We start from the raw sequence: 20,259 nt of genomic DNA on the forward strand, positions 1-20,259 counted from the left end.
GCATGTACAGCTAGCTTTAGTTACTACACCATCAATTAAAACAAGAAGTAGCTCAAAGGAAGTAGATACTGCTGAGGAAACATTAGCACTTACAGATTTAACTACGTATATTCAATAATGTCACCATCCTAGAAATCTGTGTCTGTTTCTAAATTACATGAGCATGTGTACTGTGGTTTGCCCTAGGACCCTGGTTTTCCAGTCACCCACACTAGGGACCTGGTTAGAAAACATCACGGCCCCCATCCAGTTCCAGCAGCTCCATCCCTTTTCCACGGAAGCGGGCCAGTGCAAGCTCAAGCCCTATGTAAAATGGTGTTGTGAGGAGGTGCCCAGGGCCTGAGCCTACACCCCGAAAGGCACAAACACTCCTATGTATCCACTTTGTTGTCCCAGTAAAAGCACCCTAAATAAAAGGAAGATGGAGATTCTGAGCAATGTAGCTTAAGGTAAAACCCAAATACATATCACCTAGTCTCAAATCTTGACTGCTGCTCTGCCTTTCCCCTTAAGGGGGGAACAGATATATACCTTAATCTGAATAAAGTGAAATTATGAAAAAGCTGCTGCTACTTTGAATACAAAACTGCAAAAAGCCAAATACTCTGTTTTCAGAAGCAAGTGAGAATTCTGTGCATTTAGTCTTTTTCAGACTCTGGCCTTTTCAGATACACAAAAGATTATTCAAGAGATTATTACAGATCTCTGACATTCACTAGGATTTTCCAGTCCTCCAGGTTCCCAGGCACCAATTGCATCACTAGATTTAGCTTACATTCCTTAAATTGGCACAACTAAAATAAGCAAGTTATTTCTTTTGGCATCTTAAAAGAATTAAAAACATAGATTTAGTATGCCTACAAAATTCACTGTAAAAATATCCTGTTGTAAATATACGTACAACATAAAATTCTGTTTCCTATTTTCATTTTTCTTCAGGATAAGTATACTGAACATTACTGCTATTACATCTTGTTAGTATTTTAGAAACCTACCTGTGATAAAGGTGAAGTTATGAACATATATGTTCCTGTATAGATTTATCAGAATATTCTGATGAAAACAAATAACCTTTCATATCATTGTGTATATTTCTCCCCTATTTTAATTATTCATTAAATTTGTCTAGACCTTCTAATAACAGGTGTCACCAATAATGGTAGCAGACCTCTTACAGTAGTGTTGCCTAACTAATTACTAAGCCCAAGTTGGCACAGCTAATAGATGAGATATACTTACATTGATTAGTCGTGAACCAGAAAGATGACTCTTAAGTATTTCTATTTTGATATCTATACAATATTCCTCTACTTTAAAGCTTTAAAATCTATACATATTAACTAGTTACAGTAAATAATATTAACTATAAATGTGTATTATTTTTCTGCCAGAAAGTTCAAAGGGAGAGAGATTAACATGTCTTCTTGCTAGTCATAATTCCAGATAATATTGTATTTATTGGTGTTTAAAATTTTGGACGTGCAATGTTTTCCTGACTAGTCAAAGCAGTTACTGTAGCAGTTTCAAAATACTCCAAAAGCCCCAAAATACTTTACTGAAAATAGCAAGCTTTGCTTGCTTGGCAGAGTCGGCAGAGTTATGCATATTTTTTAGATATATCAAACGTTTCAAAAAACACATGTCTTTCATGGGACATCACGATTGCTCCATTTGTGGTAAATTTGCCCTAGGACACAGCATTTTACAAAGAAAATTGCATTACAATGGCCCACATTGTGCCATCTGTTTTAAGAAGAACTCTCCAGCGATTTCTATGGAGAATAGTCTTAAAAAATAAATGGAACAAGATGTCTCAAAGTACTTTTTTCTACCTAGCTCAAATACTTCTGATGAAAAAGATTCTGAAAAATTCAGAAAGCTGTAGCATTACCCCCTTAATATTCATCTATTCCCAAACAGGGGAGAAGGTATATGGACTCATCGCCTTGTAATGAGAGAGCACCATGGCTGCGGAGGCAGATGAGGATCCCCACAATGCAGGGGTTTCATGAGAGAGTCCCAGCTTTCCCAGGAGCCAAGTCCTGCTGGCTCCCTTCCCTTTCTGCTCACACTCCCATCAGTAACACCTGTGCTACAGGTGCCCGCAAACACTGTGGCAATTGCAGAACAGTCAACAGCATCATGCACGCCAGCAAAAGTAAGCAGGCATGGGGCACAGACCCAGAGGGGCCAGATGGCCATGAGCAAGAAAGTTCAGGATCTGACAGTCTAACCTTTCCCTTACATTTCACCAGTGTCATCTCAGTCCTTCTACAGAATACACTGTAAACGGTACGGATGCCACAGATCATGGCAGGGGAGGGAGGGGGGACCGTTCTTTCAGTCTGTGTCAACACCGTGAACAAATTTTAGCATGCTGAATACTTTAGATGCACTTCACCTGCTCTACAGAGAATCAAGACAATGTTGTCATGTCTTGTGATCATCTACTCTCTTCTATTTCCCTGACACAAAATGCAACTATAAATTTTAATGTTGCGAAAACACCTTGACTTTTCTTGTTTACTTACCTCTGAAAACGAGATCTCTGTAAAACATCAAAGTAATCATAAAGTTCTGATTTAAGTCCAAAACAAATACTTAATATTAAGAGGCATACTACCTTTATTTACACTGCTGTTATTTTATTATAGACACACAGAGGAACATCCACAGAAATCCTCATGTGAAGTCATCTGAAACCCTTTTCAAAAGAACAATAACCTTCTGTATCAGTACAGCTTCACATTATCTCATGTCTGACCTACAATTAGGACAAAAGCTTCCAATAATTTTATTAAATGGCTATTATTTAAGAATTCCAATGTTTTCATAGCATATCTAATGCTCTTAAGTTTGTCATTTGTATTTTTTTGGTCAAATGGTCTAGTTCAAAGGTACTGTATCCATTTATGCGATCATCCAGACAAACATCAGTAACATTGACAGATGACAGTAAAATTATCGCAGAACTTCAATATTCATTTCACCAGTTACACAAATTGCTTCAATGTTATAGATACTAATTCTAAAACATGTATGAGGCATACTGAATCTAACCCCCATCCTCCACACATCACACACAGGTATCGCTGGTTTCACAATACACACTTCGCACGGAGGTTCTGGGGTTAGGGTTGGTTGTTCGAATATCAACGAGGTAGGTAACTTGGGGTTTTTTAATGTTTAGAATTGCTTTAGTCATGAAGATGACGCTCCTGTCAAAATAGGTCCGAACTCGGATACTAGTAATAAAAGAAGTGACATGCAAAATATCATAAATAATTTCTAACAACGATATGAAATCACAGCAATTGCAACATCAACATGAAGACACACCTTTTTTTCCCCTTGCCAAAGAAACTTTCCCCCTTCACACATCCTGGACATCACAGCCTCCAGCTTAACCTTGATCCCAGTATGCTGCTTTCTTCTGAGCACCATGTCACATCTCTGTAACTGGAAGTTGCTCAAACACTCACCAAAACATTTTGTTTGTTCCTCTTGTGCTCTGGAATTCACCAAGGGCTTAGTTTATACCCTCAAACAAAAGGATTCCTTGCTCTACCCATTCCAAAGCCACAGCACATCGCCTTGCTCACAGACAGAGCTGTCTTGGTTCCTCTTACCCCTGAGGAGGAATGTGCCCATCTTGAATCCTTCACCTCCCATTCTCACATGCTTTTGCCTCCCTCTTACAAGAGGGCCCAGCAGCAGCTGCAGTTTTCCTGCTTTGCTTGTGCAAGATGCGGTCATGAGGTTTCCACTCAGATCAACAGGTTTTCCAAAAAATCACAGCAGCATTTCCAGAGTGTGTCTCAAACCCATGCAACCATTGCACTTTTACCTACCAGAAAAACTGTTGTAAGCATTTCTCAGGCACACACACACACACACACACACACACAAAAAAAAAAAAAAAAAAAAACAAACAAAAAAAAAAAACCAAAAAAACACACACACACGGAGGTGGGGGGTTGGAACCAAAAAGCCAGCAACAGATTTTATTTGCGTGTGGTTGTTCCTAACAACTTTTCCTGCCACTTTGTTCTGGCAGTCAATCCGCTATCTGCTCTCGCAAACCATCTTTAACAGTAGCACTTTGGCTCTCTGAAGAAGCAATCTTCACAGAGTGCAATTTCCACACAATCATACAGCCCATGCCTTCATTTACAAAGCAAAGACCCACTCAACTTTGAGCATCTTTGCTTAGGACCTGCTCACTTTTACACAATGCTAAATTTTAGCCCCAGCACGTGGTAAATAAGACCACAGATTGACTTTTCGTGTATCACTAACTGCTGTTATCATCCCAAGTAGAAAAGTAAATATTTTTAAATGGAAACACACCCAGAACACTCTGAAATACAATGCAAATCAAGCATGACTGTGCATATGACAATTCTGTCAGTGCCTGCCCACTGGTAATAAGATGATAGCAAACCATTTTCCCCTACCTGGCAAGTTGGAACTAGATGATCTTTAAGGTCCTTTCCAGCCCAAACCATTCTATGATTCTATACCGTATCTGTATGAATCAAACAGACATTTGCAGAAATTAAAGATGCACTGTTAGGCCAAACACATGAAGGCATCCTGAATTTTTAAAGGAATTCCATTTTGTAAGGGGCATAGAATGCCCTCAGCATCTCTTCTGGGCAGTAATTATTTGAAAAGTACAGATATTCTAATACCTTTTTTACCTTCATTTCCAGTACATGCCAGTTCTCCCCAATCTTGCAAGGGACAGACTCAAACAAAACAACACCCCCCCAAAAAATAAACAAAAAAATCCTTCAAAATAGCTAACTTGCTGACTAGAAGTCCAGTTTCCCTCTGCTGCAGTTGCTTCCACTGCAGTCACCACTGGCAGTGCCCTATCAGCCTTTGAGGTTAGCTCAAGCAGGTCCCATATTCGCAGTTCCTAATCCCTGGAGTGCACTATCAACAGCCAGAGGAAAAGCGAAAGCAGGTACACCTCAAGGACATGGAAAGTGAGGAGGCAGCAGCAATATTTAAAGAACAGGGCTACAACAACAGTTAGAGCATTTAAGACAGGAGGTATAATAAATATATGGTTGGAATTCTCCTAAGCTGCAATTTTGGTGGCCTGTTTTAGGAAACGTACATGAATCTTTTCCTAAATCCTATAAAAAAAGGTGGGCAACAAGGGAAGTAACTCTGGGCTGAGCTGACCTTCTGTCACGCTTTTCACTGACTCTATGATAACAGTGTAGGAAGAGGCTTACACACACAGACTAACATTTTTATTTTACAAGACTTGGTTCTGCATATCACTGACGATGTATTTCCATGTAGCAAAAGAAATATATAACTGTTACTAAAGAATTCCTACATTATGTTACTGTATTTCCATATTTCTAAGATTCTTACCACCATGGCACCAACGCAACAGGAAAAAGTACTATATAATGTCTAGCTGAGTAACAGTATACAGCAAAGTACAGGAACAAGAGCAATCTAGAAAAAAGGGCCATATCTGGAGACTGATGACTGAAATATTAGTTGTCTAAGAATTAACGTATGTATTTTATGTGGTTGTAGAAAGCAGAGTTGCAAGCACTGTTCCAATATAGCAACACACAGACAATAAAAAAAAAAAGGAAGTTCAAGCATATTTTTCGTGTATTAAAAATAAAAAGAATTCACATTATACTCACATCTGCACATGTATCTTCCCCTATGTGCAAGTCCATTATGAGGAAAATCACCTAAAGTTCTGAACATTACAAAACTAATTAAGTATCAGATCCACTCATCTTCTGGTTTCGGTTCTCCAAAATGAATGCAGCAGAGTACTTCAAATACCAATTCCCACGTTACTGACCACAAATTGCTCAACAAAAGCCTCTCTCAGGGACTATGTACCACGATCTGCATACAACTGAAATTCCCATGTATGTCAGCTCCACACACAGAAAGGAGGTTATTTACAGTTCCAGAGGCATGAATTCCTCACAGTCTAAAACCTAATGTAACTCCCTCAGAGTATTGGTAGTTTAAAAGCTGCACGCATATGTTTTCTATGCATCTGCTATGAGGGCCATAACACAAATACAGCTTAGGGAAAATACACAGAAAATAAACTTGATAAATTTTGCCAGGATACCTGCAGTACCACAGGTCACATCTCAGCAGTCAGCATTATGATGCACTGATTTTAAACTAAACATTTTTTCTTCAAAGTATAGGAAACCTTGTTCAGTCTATCTCAGCACTTTCATAAGTGAACTTTAAAACGAGTAGTAACTGGAGTCCAACAGCATCAGTTTTCCCCATTTACTAACACCTCGCTTGGTCACATTCACCTTCGCAAGTTCAAATCCACAGAATAACATGCTGTCATTTGATGGCGTTCAGTATTCATTAATTTTACTAGCCCAGTAGTTATTATTACGTACATATCTGACTGAGATATGTACTGACTAAAATTGCTTGGATTTCTTTGTAATATAAATTCTGTCACTGTACACCTAGGAGAGTAGCATTAGTCTATCTCATTAGTTCAGACTACCTATGAAATAGCAGACACTATTTCTCTTAGATTCATGTAACATAGAATCATAGAATCGTAAGGGTTGGAAAGGACCTTAAGATCATCTAGTTCCAACCCCCCTGCCATGGGCAGGGACACCTTGCCCTAAACCATGTGGCTCAAGGCTCTGTCCAACCTGGCCTTGAACACCGCCAGGGATGGAGCATCCACAACCTCCCTGGGCAACCCATTCCAGTGCTTCACCACCCTCACTGTAAAGAACTTCTTCCTTATATCTAATCTAAACTTCCCCTGTTGAAGTTTGAACCCATTACCCCTTGTCCTACCACTACAGTCCCTAAGGAAGAGTCCCTCCCCAGCATCCTTGTAGGCCCCCTTCAGATACTGGAAGGCTGCTATGAGGTCTCCACGCAGCCTTCTCTTCTCCAGGCTGAATAGCCCCAACTTTCTCAGCCTGTCTTCATACGGGAGGTGCTCCAGCCCTCTTATCATCCTCGTGGCCCTCCTCTGGACTCGCTCCAACAGCTCCATGTCCTTTTTATGTTGAGGACACCAGAACTGTACACAGTACTCCAAGTGAGGTCTCACGAGAGCAGAGTAGATGCCACAGAACTGTAATTCATACTAAAAGGATGAAAGAAATGATGTAATGCAAGGCTACATACTTTATTATTTATAAGCACTATTATTTACAAGCACTATTATTTACAAGCATTGATTATAATGACAAGTAGTTCATACATAATAATTTATGGGAAATGTTTTTTTTTTTTCCAATTAAATGTGATCACCAACTTCACAGAAGCACAATTCTTGGAAAGAGACTCCCAGTGAGAACAGTCACATTTACAAATTAAGATGTAATATTGTTCCCACCTTCTCTGATATTTAAATTTAAAATAACAGACCTTAAAAAACTGTGACAGTAACCGCTTTGCTTAAACATCTTCAAAGACGTTTGTAATATACAGTCAATTATTTAGTAATAATACATAGACACATATAGAATCATAGAATCATAGAATGGTTAGGGTTGGAAAGGACCTTAAGATCATCTAGTTCCAACCACCCCGCCATGGGCAGGGATGCGTCACCATAGATCATGTCGCCCAAGGCTCTGTCCAATCTGGCCTTGAACACCGCCAGGGATGGAGCATTTACCACTTCTTTGGGCAACCCATTCCAGTGCCTCACCACCCTCACTGTAAAGAACTTCTTCCTTATATCTAATCTAAACTTCCCCTGTTTAAATTTAAAGCCATTACCCCTTGCCCTATGACTACAGTCCCTAATGAAGAGTCCCTCCCCAGCATCCTTGTAGACCCCCTTCAGATACTGGAAGGCTGCTATGAGGTCTTCACACAGCTTCTCTTCTCCAGACTGAACAGCCCCAACTTTCTCAGCCTGTCTTCATACGAGAGGTGCTCAAGCTCCCTTATCACCCTAGTGGCCTTCCTCTGGACTTGCTCCAACAACTCCAGGTCCTTTATATGTTGAGGACACTCAAACTGCACACATTACTCCAAGTGAGGTCTCAATATAGCACCAAACAAACACATTACAAACAAAAGCACATTATAAACTCTGCTTCTGTTGGACATATGAGCTAGCTAAAAACATTTCTGTCAGGTTTTGTACTTCATCCACAACTATCGTGATCCCAGTTAGGGTTAGTCATTTGGTCGGGAACTGTTTCTCTCACTACCACCTCAAAACTCGAATTCCTGTAACTAAACTGTAATAGACACTTTCTGACAGCTACACATTTAATTATGTTCACAACATATAATGAATATGTTGGCATATTCAGCATGTAGTCAATATAAATTTATATAGAACATATGCATACTTATGTGTTCACATCCATGTTCTAAATTGAAAATTCGAAGTATTTATGTATTATGCAGCGGAACATTTTGTATTAAGTTATGGTTAGAAGAGTAGCAAACAAAAAAAAAAAACCCCACAAAAACAACAATCTAAACATTTCAAAAGAATTTTTAAAACTTTTTTTTATTTCAAATAATTCTTTAAATGAGTAAGTCTACACAAGAGGTGTGATTCATTAGACTGTCAAAGTTTCTTTCAAGTAGTTTAAAGTTCACTATGTATTTTATTCACAAAGAAAAACAACCCATTTCCAGCGGATGACCAAGTCATTCTACTTTTTATTACACCAATGAAACATTTAAGGCAGATACCATAGTGCTTTTAAGGACACAGGAAAAAATTTAGAGAGTTGAAATAGAATTTAGATGTAATACAGGTTCTAAATCCACTAATAGCCTGACTCTTCCTTTCTCTTGCTTGCTAATGCTACCCTACACTTCCCACTGGAATAGTGTCACATGCCTCAGCACTGATGAATATAAAGTAATGTGCATAGGAAAAAAAAAAAAAAAATCCTAGCAGTACACTTAAAGTGATGAGCAGTGAGCTCATCAGTGATGACTTATCACTCAGAAATGAAATTTTGGAATTATAATCAGAAAACATCAGATCTGTGCTCAGCAGCATCCAAAAAAAAGTATTCAGACAGAAAGGAACAAAGAATAAAACGATTTATTCCATTCTACTGATCACTGGTACACTTGCGTTTTGAATAACGTAGAGTTTTAGGATTTTCAAACTGATTAGAGTAGAACTGGAAAAAGAAAAGGACAAAAAAGATGGAGGAACCTGCTCATAAGGAACAAAAGAGTACACTAGCATTCTTCCAGCTTCAAAAAGAAGCAATGGGCTATGGCAGAGATCTGTAATAAGTAATACAGTGTCAGAGCCTGAAGGAATGCTCTGGGGATGCTCAGCCTATTCTTACATTCTTGCCTTGATAATCACTGTTAGGAGACAGCGTACTAGTCCAGACTTCTAGTCTAATCCAGTAAAGCCATCTTTATGCTTCTAAGAGGGACGAAGAATGATCCCATTCACCTGCCCCATTCATAATGCCTTGTCTTGGTACAGTTAACATGCAGAATATGACTCCACAACAAGAAGTCGGCCAGATGAACTGGTTAATAGTAATTATTTTTCTCTGAAAATAGTAAATCCTACAATGTTTACCACACTCTGTAGCATGTGTATTCACTTGCCAAATACACAGCACATACTTCCCATGAACATTGAGGCATACAAACAAAAGGTTTTATTGGCAATATGTATAGCATTCAAAAATAACTGGATAATAACTAATGGAAAGCACCCCTTTAAGTTCCAATTGTGCTTCTAGTCATCTATGGAACTCTACTGCAACTATATTAAGGAATGTAATCTGCATTATCGACTCTCCAGAATAACTAATCTACTATACATATGATTCTTCCCCATGAAAAACTGAACATCAATATTTACAGTCTTCACATCGTGCTGTTTATATCCATTTTAAGGTATTTAAGGGTACTATGGCACATTTAAAGCATTAAGACAGAAAGCATATGCTGTCACGAACTGCCTTTCTTTCCCTTCCTTTCTTAAATTCAAATAGGTTATCCAAAAAAAAGAAATACTCAGTGAAATTTATGTTAAATCTGCAGAAACAATGACAACATTGTTGAAGATGAGGTAAGACTAAGTATTATCTTCCCTTCTACAACACCCACAGGTTGAAAATCATCACCACAGCTGTTCTGCCTTCAGGTGCTTGATTTTTGAACAGTTCAAAACCTCTCCAAACTTCATGCTTTGCAAAAGGTTTTCTCTTTAAACCTTACAATTTCTTGCATATCCCTCTAACATTTAAATGGATGTAGTAGATACTGGTTTAAAGTGTTCAAGACATTTAGGTTCTATAAAGAAAATGGACACACAGGTTCTATTTATAGAGGTTCTACACACCTCTAACTGTCAACACATCCCTGGGCACACTCCTGATCAACTCTCGTCACAGAATTGGGACTCACACAGCCTAAACAGGACAAAAATCAATCAACATGCAATAATGAGCTATAAATGTGATTTATATGAACATGCTAGTATCAAGCATGGTTATTAACATACATGTTGATATGAAAACACAAGGTTCAGCAGTTACTGAAGATCTTCATATTAGGATACATGGTACCAACTTCCCTGATAAGACCAGCATTTTACTCCTTCATGGGTTAACAATTCGCTCATAGCTCAAAAGAGATGGCACCTGCTCTGCCAAATACATATTTGCATTTCCAAAGAATGAGAGCAGTAAACAAGACAAGGGGAGGAGTGCTGAAACTTTTCCTGAATAAATTAAAGATCTCTAAGGGGAAGGGATGAAGCATTTGAATCTGAATGAAAACTGCAGAACATGCCAAGAAATATGTACAAGAATTGGCAAACTTTTCCTGCTTATGATGCTCTCCAGTGAAAGCTGGCCAAGAACATAAATAATGCAAAACGAACCAGACCTCGACCTCACAGCAAATCTAAAGAGTTGCACCTTGTCAGAATACACAGATGATCTTGGTCTGATTTTAGTACAAGTAAACAAAGCAAGAATGTCTTTCAGTTCTGTAACGGCTGTCATCATAAATCCAAGCCTCATAGTAGTTTACTTGGGATTTTACAAATAATGCTTTTATTTAACTTTATCTTAAGACAGTATATGAATTAAGGATGAATTACAGAGGATGTCAAGGTTTCTAGATGATGAAAGCATTACTCTTCCCCCATAGCAGTGATTATCCTTTTAGTTAGGGTCCTGGACTTCTCATGCAGAATTCACTGTCTTCATACATCCTCATGTTAGGATACTGAAAAGGGTAATAGGTCATTTCTTCCTTTAGCTAAAGGAAGAAAGTATTTTGAGAGTCATTAATGTAGGATCTGAAATGAAAAAGCTTCACAGAGTGACCAGAGTTGATCAGGAATGTGCCCTGAACTGAAATAAGGTCAGAGGGACTGTGGCCCAAGCCCTGAAGGAGTGTTCTTCAAAAGTATAAGATCTTTTATTGGCTCATATGTTCTTACTAGTTTCCTCTACACCTATCTGCTCATTAAACTACACTGAAATATGACTGAATATCTTACTCTTATTTGGAAAAGTATATTGGTGAGATTCTGCAATTTGTTCTGTCATTGACAGATGATCTACCCTGACGTCTGGCTCATCGGACCTGAATAAGAACCCAGAGAAATCTTTATTGGAGACCTGAATTTCCTCTTGTTCATTAGAGTTGCAATTAGATATAAGTCCTTGAGCATCTATCAAGATTATTTTTCTCAACACCAACAAAGGCATATAAAAATCACCGTACTCCCACACTAATATAGCATAGAAATATATCTGGATCATTCATACAAGTAACGTCCCAAGCTGGTTTTACAGTTTCTGGATGCCTAAGTTATTTATAAGCAAGAGCCTTTGACAGAATATAAAGCTTTTCTATGAGTCATTATTTTGAAATCACAAAGAAAAAAAAAAATCATAATTGAATATGGTATTTTACTATGCATGGAACACAAAGTAACCACTTGGCATTTTAAAATTTAGAAGGAAGTAAATGAATATTCTTACCAGAGTAATCTACTGTGATTAACACCACCTTATCTTCAAAGCTGGGAAGTTTCCCTAGGATTTGTCCAGCCATTCTATGTTTATGAAGAAACAGTTATGTCAACAGCACTAAGCCCAACAAAGGGCAGTACAAAGTTCTATCTCTGTGCGTATAGAAGATTGCATTTTTAAAAGGTCTGAATTCTTTGACATAGAAGTTGTCTGTTCAAACACAACCTTTTCATGAGTACTTTTAAAGTAAAAAAAAAAGGGCAAAGTGACCCACTGCCCCTCCTCAGCAGAAGTGATTGTAGCACTGTACAATTTCAAATTTACAACAGCATAGGAAGATAAGCCTGGCCACAGATGTAGTAGTTTTTCTGTGTGTGTGACATGTAGAACAAAATAAAACTAAACGACTGAGAAAGGCTTCACAGTTTCAAAGTAAATCCAGAATTTTTAGAAAAATCATAGAATTTAATTTTCCATTACAAAGTGTTACTGGAATATTTTCTATCAATAAGCAATTAAGACAGAGGCTTTTTGATAAAAACATATCAGCCATTTTTTTAGGACATGAAAATGGAAATGCTCCACAGTACTTGTTTATTTAGATATATCTAAAAATAGGTCCTTTGATATTTAACTTCTGGTATGTGGCCCATTCTAAGAAACTACTTTTTTTAAGGCTATTTTGTGTTTATTTTCAGTAATGTATGGAGAGGTTTTGATACATTCTCAGGAATTCAATTCTCCTTATGCTTCAACTTCTAGTTGAGAAAATACCCAAAGGTACAGTTTATCTCACTCAAAGCCAGATGCCTTAAAATTAGACCTTAAACTGTGAAAGAATCATTCCAGCCAGTCACCCTTTATAATAAATTGAGAGACCTGGATACATCCAGAATGTATTTCAACTGACCTATATAGGATGCTCATCTTAAAATTAAAATTTCCCTCAGCAGGTGCTTTTGTCTTTCCATTAGCAATAATAGAGAGACAGAAGGTAACCAGGTGGCATTCAGATACTGAACATAAAACAGATTAGTCCCATTTATGTATATTTTTAACATTATAAAAACTTTTAACTCCAAATGATGACTGAATTATTGAAATATGAAGAAATAGCCAAAGTAAAAATCTTCAGGAAAAAATTCTATGAGTATACGTAAGCAGTGTCCTGGCTATATAAAACAGATTAATCCAAGTTTTACATTTCTAATCCCCAAAACTTCTTATGGAATTCACTAGCTTAGGTTCTTTCAAATTTTAGAAAAATATTTTATTTGAAGATTAAACTTGGAGAAGGAACAGATTAAAAAAACTGTAATAGTAACCATTACATTTACTTTTGCATGCTTAATTTATTTCTGTCTGTAATCATATGTCTCAGTTTTCACCTATTTCAATATAAATTCTTTTGCTATTAATTCTGCTAATTTCCAAACTTGAAACAGTGTAAACTTCAGAATCATGCACTGGAGACAAATTTAGACCAAACAAATTTGACTAGTTGCCTTTCCTTTACACAGTATGCTTTAAAAGACAAAGGAAAAGAGGATTAAGCTTCCATTATCCGTGCGAGTTCTCCATGTTTCCTGACTAAACAACTACTACATTGGAATGCTCCATACTGTCCCACAAAGCAACCCGAGAGGGAAGCAAAGCACCATTTCACAGCAGAAGGCTCACAGAGTTTGACACATGCAGAACAACATAAAATTTTGTGAAAACTGCCTTATGTATCTGTTGGGGTTGCTCCTACTGCAAGGACTAGAGAGTGAGCTACTTATTACTACAGAGCACTAGACATCCCATTGAATGTTGAATGAAAAAAATCAGAACCATTTTAAATGGAGTAATCAAAACATGGCTGAAAATCAAACTTGAAAAAAAATAATTAATTCACAGCATTTGCATTAACTAAAGATTTCTGCCAGCATATATAAAAGGTCCTGAAAATTAAAATCCTAAACAGACAAGAAAGAATTATCTAGAGGTCACTTAAATCACGGTTTGTCATAGTAAATAATATACATTATCTCAAATTAAAAGGTTAATCTGTCCCCACAATTGGAAGTCTAATTAGTAACATCGAACTGACAAATGTGTTTGCAAGTTTGCTTTTCTTTGTTTTATTTATTTTAAAATAGTTTAGGGCAGCACAATAGTGTCAGAGTTGCGCATTTACATTCCAAACTGGTATTAAGGAGCTGGACAAGAAATAATTAAACAGCCTCCAAACACATTTCTTAAGCTCTTAACTTGTGGCAAACTAACTAAACAAGACCATATCCCCCCAGGACTAAACTGCTGCAAACATTATTCAGAGAAATCTTCTATTTTCTTCAGAAACAATTAAAAAAGGAAAATGCGGTTTACATTGCATAAAGCTGTTTTACTGGGTGTTTCGGGACAGTTACTCATCTTGATTCCAAATAAAAAAAATATTTACTTCTTGACTTCCTCAATTGGCTTAAATACCTTACTTGCATCAGAACATTTCTATCCATAGTAAGAGCATCATTAGTGTAATGAAAACCTGGTCAGGCTGATAAACTGATGGTATGAGTTTCAAAGCCCAAATTTATAACTTTTTCCATTCTTGTAGACAAGGTATTAAAAATAACTACGAACATCTAATTCTTTTCAGTGAGACCCAGCATATCACTTCTTAAGTTTTTCTCCAGCACTGTAAATTTACTGGTTCAGTTTTAAAGCTAGTCCCCAACGAGAAAATTATCAATAAAATACTGTTACGAAAAACTACAATTATGGACAAGTAATTGTCCTAAGTCTACTATTACTGCTACTAATTATTTTGTAAGTGCCACAGGAAACAATGGACAAGAGCTCTCTGACTGAAGAAACTCACAACTGAAGGTCAACAAATCTTTTATATGGAATTCTTGTCACAGGAAGACATTTTTTTAACCTTTTATATCATCTTCAATTGATTAAACTGTGAAACTATTCCTTATGAGACTTATAAGAATTTATTCTGTGCAGGTATAAAAAAAAATTTGGGAATAATATCCAGGAGCAAGGCCCAGTACATTTTATTATTTTATTTTTTGCTTGAGAGAGTAGTGCAAAGCTCAACTGGCAACTCCTGAAGCCGGCTGCCAACTTTACTTGATAGCAACAAGAAGCAGAGAGCTGGAATCCAAAACTAATGCTTTCAGGAGGCCAGCATCCTGTTCTTCAATAGCACTGCACTCCATTGATGTCTCCAAGATTTCACATCATGACTTTACAATAAACATAGATGTATTTCCCAAGTACCTTCTCAGTTACACATGTAAAAGTCTGGCTGAAATGCTTTTGCTCCGGCTCACCAAGCCACAAAACAAGATCTCTTCTTTCTATTTCACTTTCCCTTCTGATTGTTACTATTCCATAATTCTAGATACAGAACATAAATCACATGCTTTTCACAATGGTCCACAACTCTCACCATGCCAAAAGATGAGAAGATACACTATGAATACAGACATCATCATGTAAAGTGCTCTTTGTTGCAAAGTTAACTTTAACCAAGGAAACATCCGAAATAATCAAGGCTTTAAAGACTTGTTAAAATTGTGTGCAGCAGGCTTAACTTATCAATGATCTAATGAAGGTCATAACCATTCAAAGAGAATGAAACATCATATATCGTCTATATTCAAGGAGCATTCAAAGAGCGTCTGGATGACGCTCTTAGTCATAGGGTCTAGTTTTAGGCGGTCCTGTGAGAAGCAGGAAGCTGGACTTGACCCTTATGGGTCCCTTCCAACTTGAGATATTCTATGACTCTATGATATATGCTGTCAATACTTACCACATTAATGATAAAACATAACTTCAATCCATTATGTTTCATTCTATGGGTGCCATTCACAAGAACTCAGTGCTACTGTCATACAAACACAAAGCAAAAACATCCCAGTCCAGCTGACTGGTTTTCCAATGTCGACCTGTTACTACCTTTACTCACAAATGTGGTTTATTTACACTCTGCTTTCTCAAAATGCTGCTCTAACAGGTTTCCTACAACCCTCTTCTCATTCTCTTCATTCCTGTTCCAGGGATCTCATTCCATTTGCAAGAGGTACCCAGACCTGTCCCACAAGGTGTCACCTGAATGACACTTGCTTCCAGACCAGAAATGGTGCAGAATCTCCTTACAAATACAACTGTCTAATGCTCTTCAAAATAGATATTAACTTTATTCTTTTCAAATTCAAACTACATAAACTCTTCAAAAAAAATTTCTCTGTTCATTTATACATTGCTACTGAACGCTGTACTTTGAATGTTTGAGACACCTATAGGTGTTTACAATAGCCTATTTCAGTTTGTAAGTAACAGTTCATACGTATTTCTTCTTCCTAAACACATGTAAGAAAGTGTATTTTTTCCTAAACCTGCTTAAGAGCAGCAGCTTCAGTTGTTTGCAAGCACCTAAGTTAGATTAACAGAATTGGACCCCTAATATTTCAAATCCATAGCATAAAACATTTCACTCCACAAATGTTTTTTGGACTGCTGAATAATTGTGGCCTTCCCTGTCACAATAAACACCAAAGCCTTTCCACCTCGACAGATGAATGAAGGACTACACAAGCCCCAGAAGGAACACACTGTTGTGATACCCCATGTTTCCTGATGCTTGTTTTCATTCTGTACCAGACAGGCATTTCAGGCTTGGAGCAATACTGGATTGTCATTTTGGGAAGAAACAATAAACTTATTTCCTCTCATTTCATCCATAAAGCACAGCACAAGTCCAGTCATTGGCGAATGTATATTAGGTTCTTGGTATGGATTTTCTTTTTATGTATAATGACATTTTAATACCTGTGGACACATTATACCATTCAAGTGCAAAGAACAAAAATTATTACCTTGCTACAGTAGGTCATTTGACCTAAATGGGGGTACAAGAAATGGTTAGTGTCTCTAAAAAAAAAGAAAAAAACTCCAAAACTTAAAAGACTATTTCTCCTGCAAGAATTACTGGTATATCCCACCCTGTCGCATTTTCTTTTTTATTTTCCAATATGGATTTTGTAAACTTATTCCATTTACTTTCTAAACTTATATCGACCAGACAAAACTGCTTTGGAAAATTAATAAAGTTCTCAGTAAATTTGTAAGAAAGCAGCCAAACAGAAAGAAGAATTAACTGAAGACCCTACAATCTGCTTGTCTAGCTAGGGAAAAGAATACTTACGATACAGTAATCTTCTGAGAAAGCCTTTCATCCATTTCAAAAACAGGCTACTCACAATGAAAAATTTAATTATATGCACTCCAGACAAATAAAATTCTTTTCAACAAAATGAATCAGAATGACATTGGACCACACAAAACAAGAATAAGCTTTATCTAAATTGACTTCAAACATCCAAAAGTTTTGTCAATTTGTACAGGATTTTTAATTCTTCCTTGGAAAAACCCTAAGACAGTCTGTCCCATCAACCCTCAAAGTTTCTGCACTCCAGCTTTTAAAGCACGAGTTTGCAGTTGCATCTCTTGCTGCCCGCACCCCCTCTGCCCGCACCCACACTACGTGCTCCAGCGAGAGCCCAGGCAGCACCAGGGCACTGCCTACGGTCAAGCAAAGTGAGGCAGCTCAGCGTGGCAAACTGCCATTCACCAGAAACCAAAGCTGCGAGTCCTGACAAATTCGATACAGCCCGCTTAGCTACAACTTTCCGCTTAGCCCCTCCGCCACGTCCGTACACACACCCGTAGACACACGTCCCCCCACCCCCAGCTCCGCGTTTGCAACCAGTTCAGCCGCCCAGCGACTCGCGGACTTACTGCAGTGCGATGCAGGAGCAGCTGCGCGGCCCTGGGATGCGATGGAGCCCGGCGCCTTGGGCAGCCACGGGGACCGGCCATCCAGCCGGGCCACCGCCAGCGACGGCGCCACCGCCGCCACCCCTCCCGCCCCGCCGCCGGCTGCTGCAGCCCAGAGCGCCCGGCCCCGCGGGGCCCCCACCGACCTGCTCCCCGCCACGCTCCGCGGCGCAACGCCGATCCCGGCAGCCCTCCTCCGCCCGACAGTAGGCAGCTGCCGCCGGGCAGCGCGGTTTTAAGCGGCCGTGCGCCAGCACATCTCCCACCCCCTTTCTGGCCGGCCAGCAGGGGGGAGGGGACAGCCGAAACACACACACACTCAGACACGCACATCACACACATTCCGTACCCCGGGCAGCTGCAGAACCTGTTGTCCGGCACCCGCATCTCCCGGGTGCTGTCCGCCGACTCCGCTGCCCCCTGCCCGCTTCGCGCTCGGGTGGCAGTGCGGCAAGACCCGCGCACCGCTCCGCGCCGCTTCCCCGTCTCCACCCGCCTCACGGCGCCGAGAGACGCTGCCCCCGCACCCGCGCAACACTTACCCAAAGTTTACCCGGTCTCCCCGCCGGCGGTGGCTGCGCCGGGCTGTCGGTCACCCTCCCGCCCGCTACGAGACAGCGGGGCTGTGACAGCGGCCGCGCCCGCGCAGCCGCGGGGGCACGGGAGGGCCGTGCGCGGCCCGCTCTGCGCACCTGCGCGGCTCTCGCCCTTGCCTACCTGCCGCCCGCGCTGAACGTGCCTCCGCAGCACGCGAGGCGAGGGCAGGCGGTGGTCGCGGCTCCTACGCAGGTGAGCGGGCAATGCGCCGCCGGGACCGCGGCTCGAGGGGCCGCGGGAGGCTGCTCCCTTGCTGCCGTGCCCCGGCAGGGCCGGCCCCGCGGACAGGAGCCGCTCCAGCAGCTGCCCGCCGTGACCGGCTCGGCAGTCTCCGCTTGGCCGCCCTTGGTAAGGGACCTTCGCGAACACTCAGTGCTGGAGACGCTGCCCTGTCCCCCCCTCCCGGTCTCCTCCAGCACGTGTTTGGGGAATCTCTCTCTAGGCAGCTACAACAGAGCTAGGGCCCGTAAGAATTTGCAGATTTGCTCGGAAAAGAAAAAAGGGAAGAGCGGAGCAATGGCATGAAAATTAATGTCTTTACACCAGTACCTCCCGCTTAGCAACAGAACAAGGGAACTGATCAAACTTTCACTGACAGGCTCCCAATGTGTTTAAGGGCAATTTGTCTTGACCAAAAGAAATTCCTCTGAAACACTGGCAGATTTCTAAGCAGTGCAAACACTGCCAAGCTTCCATCTTCACAAAAGTTTGGGTGCCATTCCCAGATGAGCCTCAGAGCATCAGCTGGGAACCTGATGGTCTGGTTAATTACAGTGACCATCAATCCGTGTCTAAATTCACTTTGGTTGGTATATGACACTAAAAAGACTTCAGCTTTGAAGGGTGTTTCAGGCAATCCAGATGAAATTTAGCATACTGCTAATAGTTTTTTAAAATAATAAAACCACAGGAGTATGAAAATAAAAAAACCCTTACCAAGACTTTTTTGCTTATTTTGGAACTGCATCCATTCTTCCTTTCTGAAACCTACATTTAAAAGGTTTAATTTTCACATAACGTAGAAGTGCTAGGAATTTTTGGAATCCTCTTTATTTCAGTAACCATGTAAAACCTCACCAGCCTGATTTTGTTTATAAAGATTTTTGTTTTCTTAAAAGAGAATTCCTTAATTAACTTGGTGTACTATAAGTGATTTCCTCAGACTATGTGTACCTGGTGTCTGTAAATTAGCTTCTACACAACACAGTAAAATACATTTAACTGTTTTGAATTAGCGCATTTCCAAAACTCATTAACATGCCAGCTTTTTGCTTAACAGAAGACTTTGTTTAGATCAGCTTCAAGTGTACAAGTGCTATAACATTTTCTGTTATATAATGCAATAAATATGTATTTATCCCATACATTAACTGATAGAAAGGCATTCACAAGTAAAATTTCACTGTGATATAGTTTAGATGATCCTTAATCTCACAATCTATTAAAATATCCATTCATTTCTCTTGGTATGCGCACAAAACCAAAAGAAATATATTTGCTATAACTTTGGAACAATGTGTTCTAGGAGGCCTAGTAGCCTTTAAATTCAGATCCACTAGTCAGCTTTATAAATATCTTTCCAAACAGCAGCTTCATAGTAGCATGTGATGAGACTTGGCTTTAGCTTCCCATGTTTAATATATTGCTTTCCCTTTAAAACACTGATTTAAAGGGATTCTTTTTCTCCCAGGGAAGGAATTCAGTCCGAGTATATTTGAGCCTCAAGTTACTAAATATGGATCAAAACACTAAGTACAGTGTGGAGTTACTTAATTGTGATAAATCATTCTACAACACAAAAATTTTATAGACCTAGCAATAAAAT

At 39.4% G+C, this 20,259-nt stretch overlaps 1 protein-coding gene across 16 annotated transcripts in view; it reads right to left on the reverse strand.

Annotated features, from left to right (window-relative positions):
* The window catches only part of DGKB (diacylglycerol kinase beta), a 367,688-nt gene that overhangs the window by 331,586 nt on the left and 15,843 nt on the right, over window positions 1-20,259 (reverse strand). For 6 of the 16 annotated variants that reach the window (XM_030503389.1, XM_030503370.1, XM_030503416.1 and 3 more), the window contains exon 1: window positions 18,380-18,451. The exons of 1 other annotated variant lie outside the window; for it this stretch is intronic. The gene's annotated coding sequence lies outside the window, so the exon portion shown is untranslated. Of the gene's footprint in view, window positions 1-17,205; window positions 17,230-17,798; window positions 17,927-17,983; window positions 18,058-18,186; window positions 18,239-18,379; window positions 18,452-18,554; window positions 18,610-20,259 lie in introns of those variants that run through there. 9 more of the 16 variants (XM_030503396.1, XM_030503378.1, XM_030503345.1 and 6 more) reach the window with 7 other exon arrangements.

Source organism: Strigops habroptila, chromosome 1 (assembly GCF_004027225.2).
Source record: "Strigops habroptila isolate Jane chromosome 1, bStrHab1.2.pri, whole genome shotgun sequence".
In the NCBI taxonomy this organism is placed as follows: domain Eukaryota; kingdom Metazoa; phylum Chordata; class Aves; order Psittaciformes; family Psittacidae; genus Strigops; species Strigops habroptila.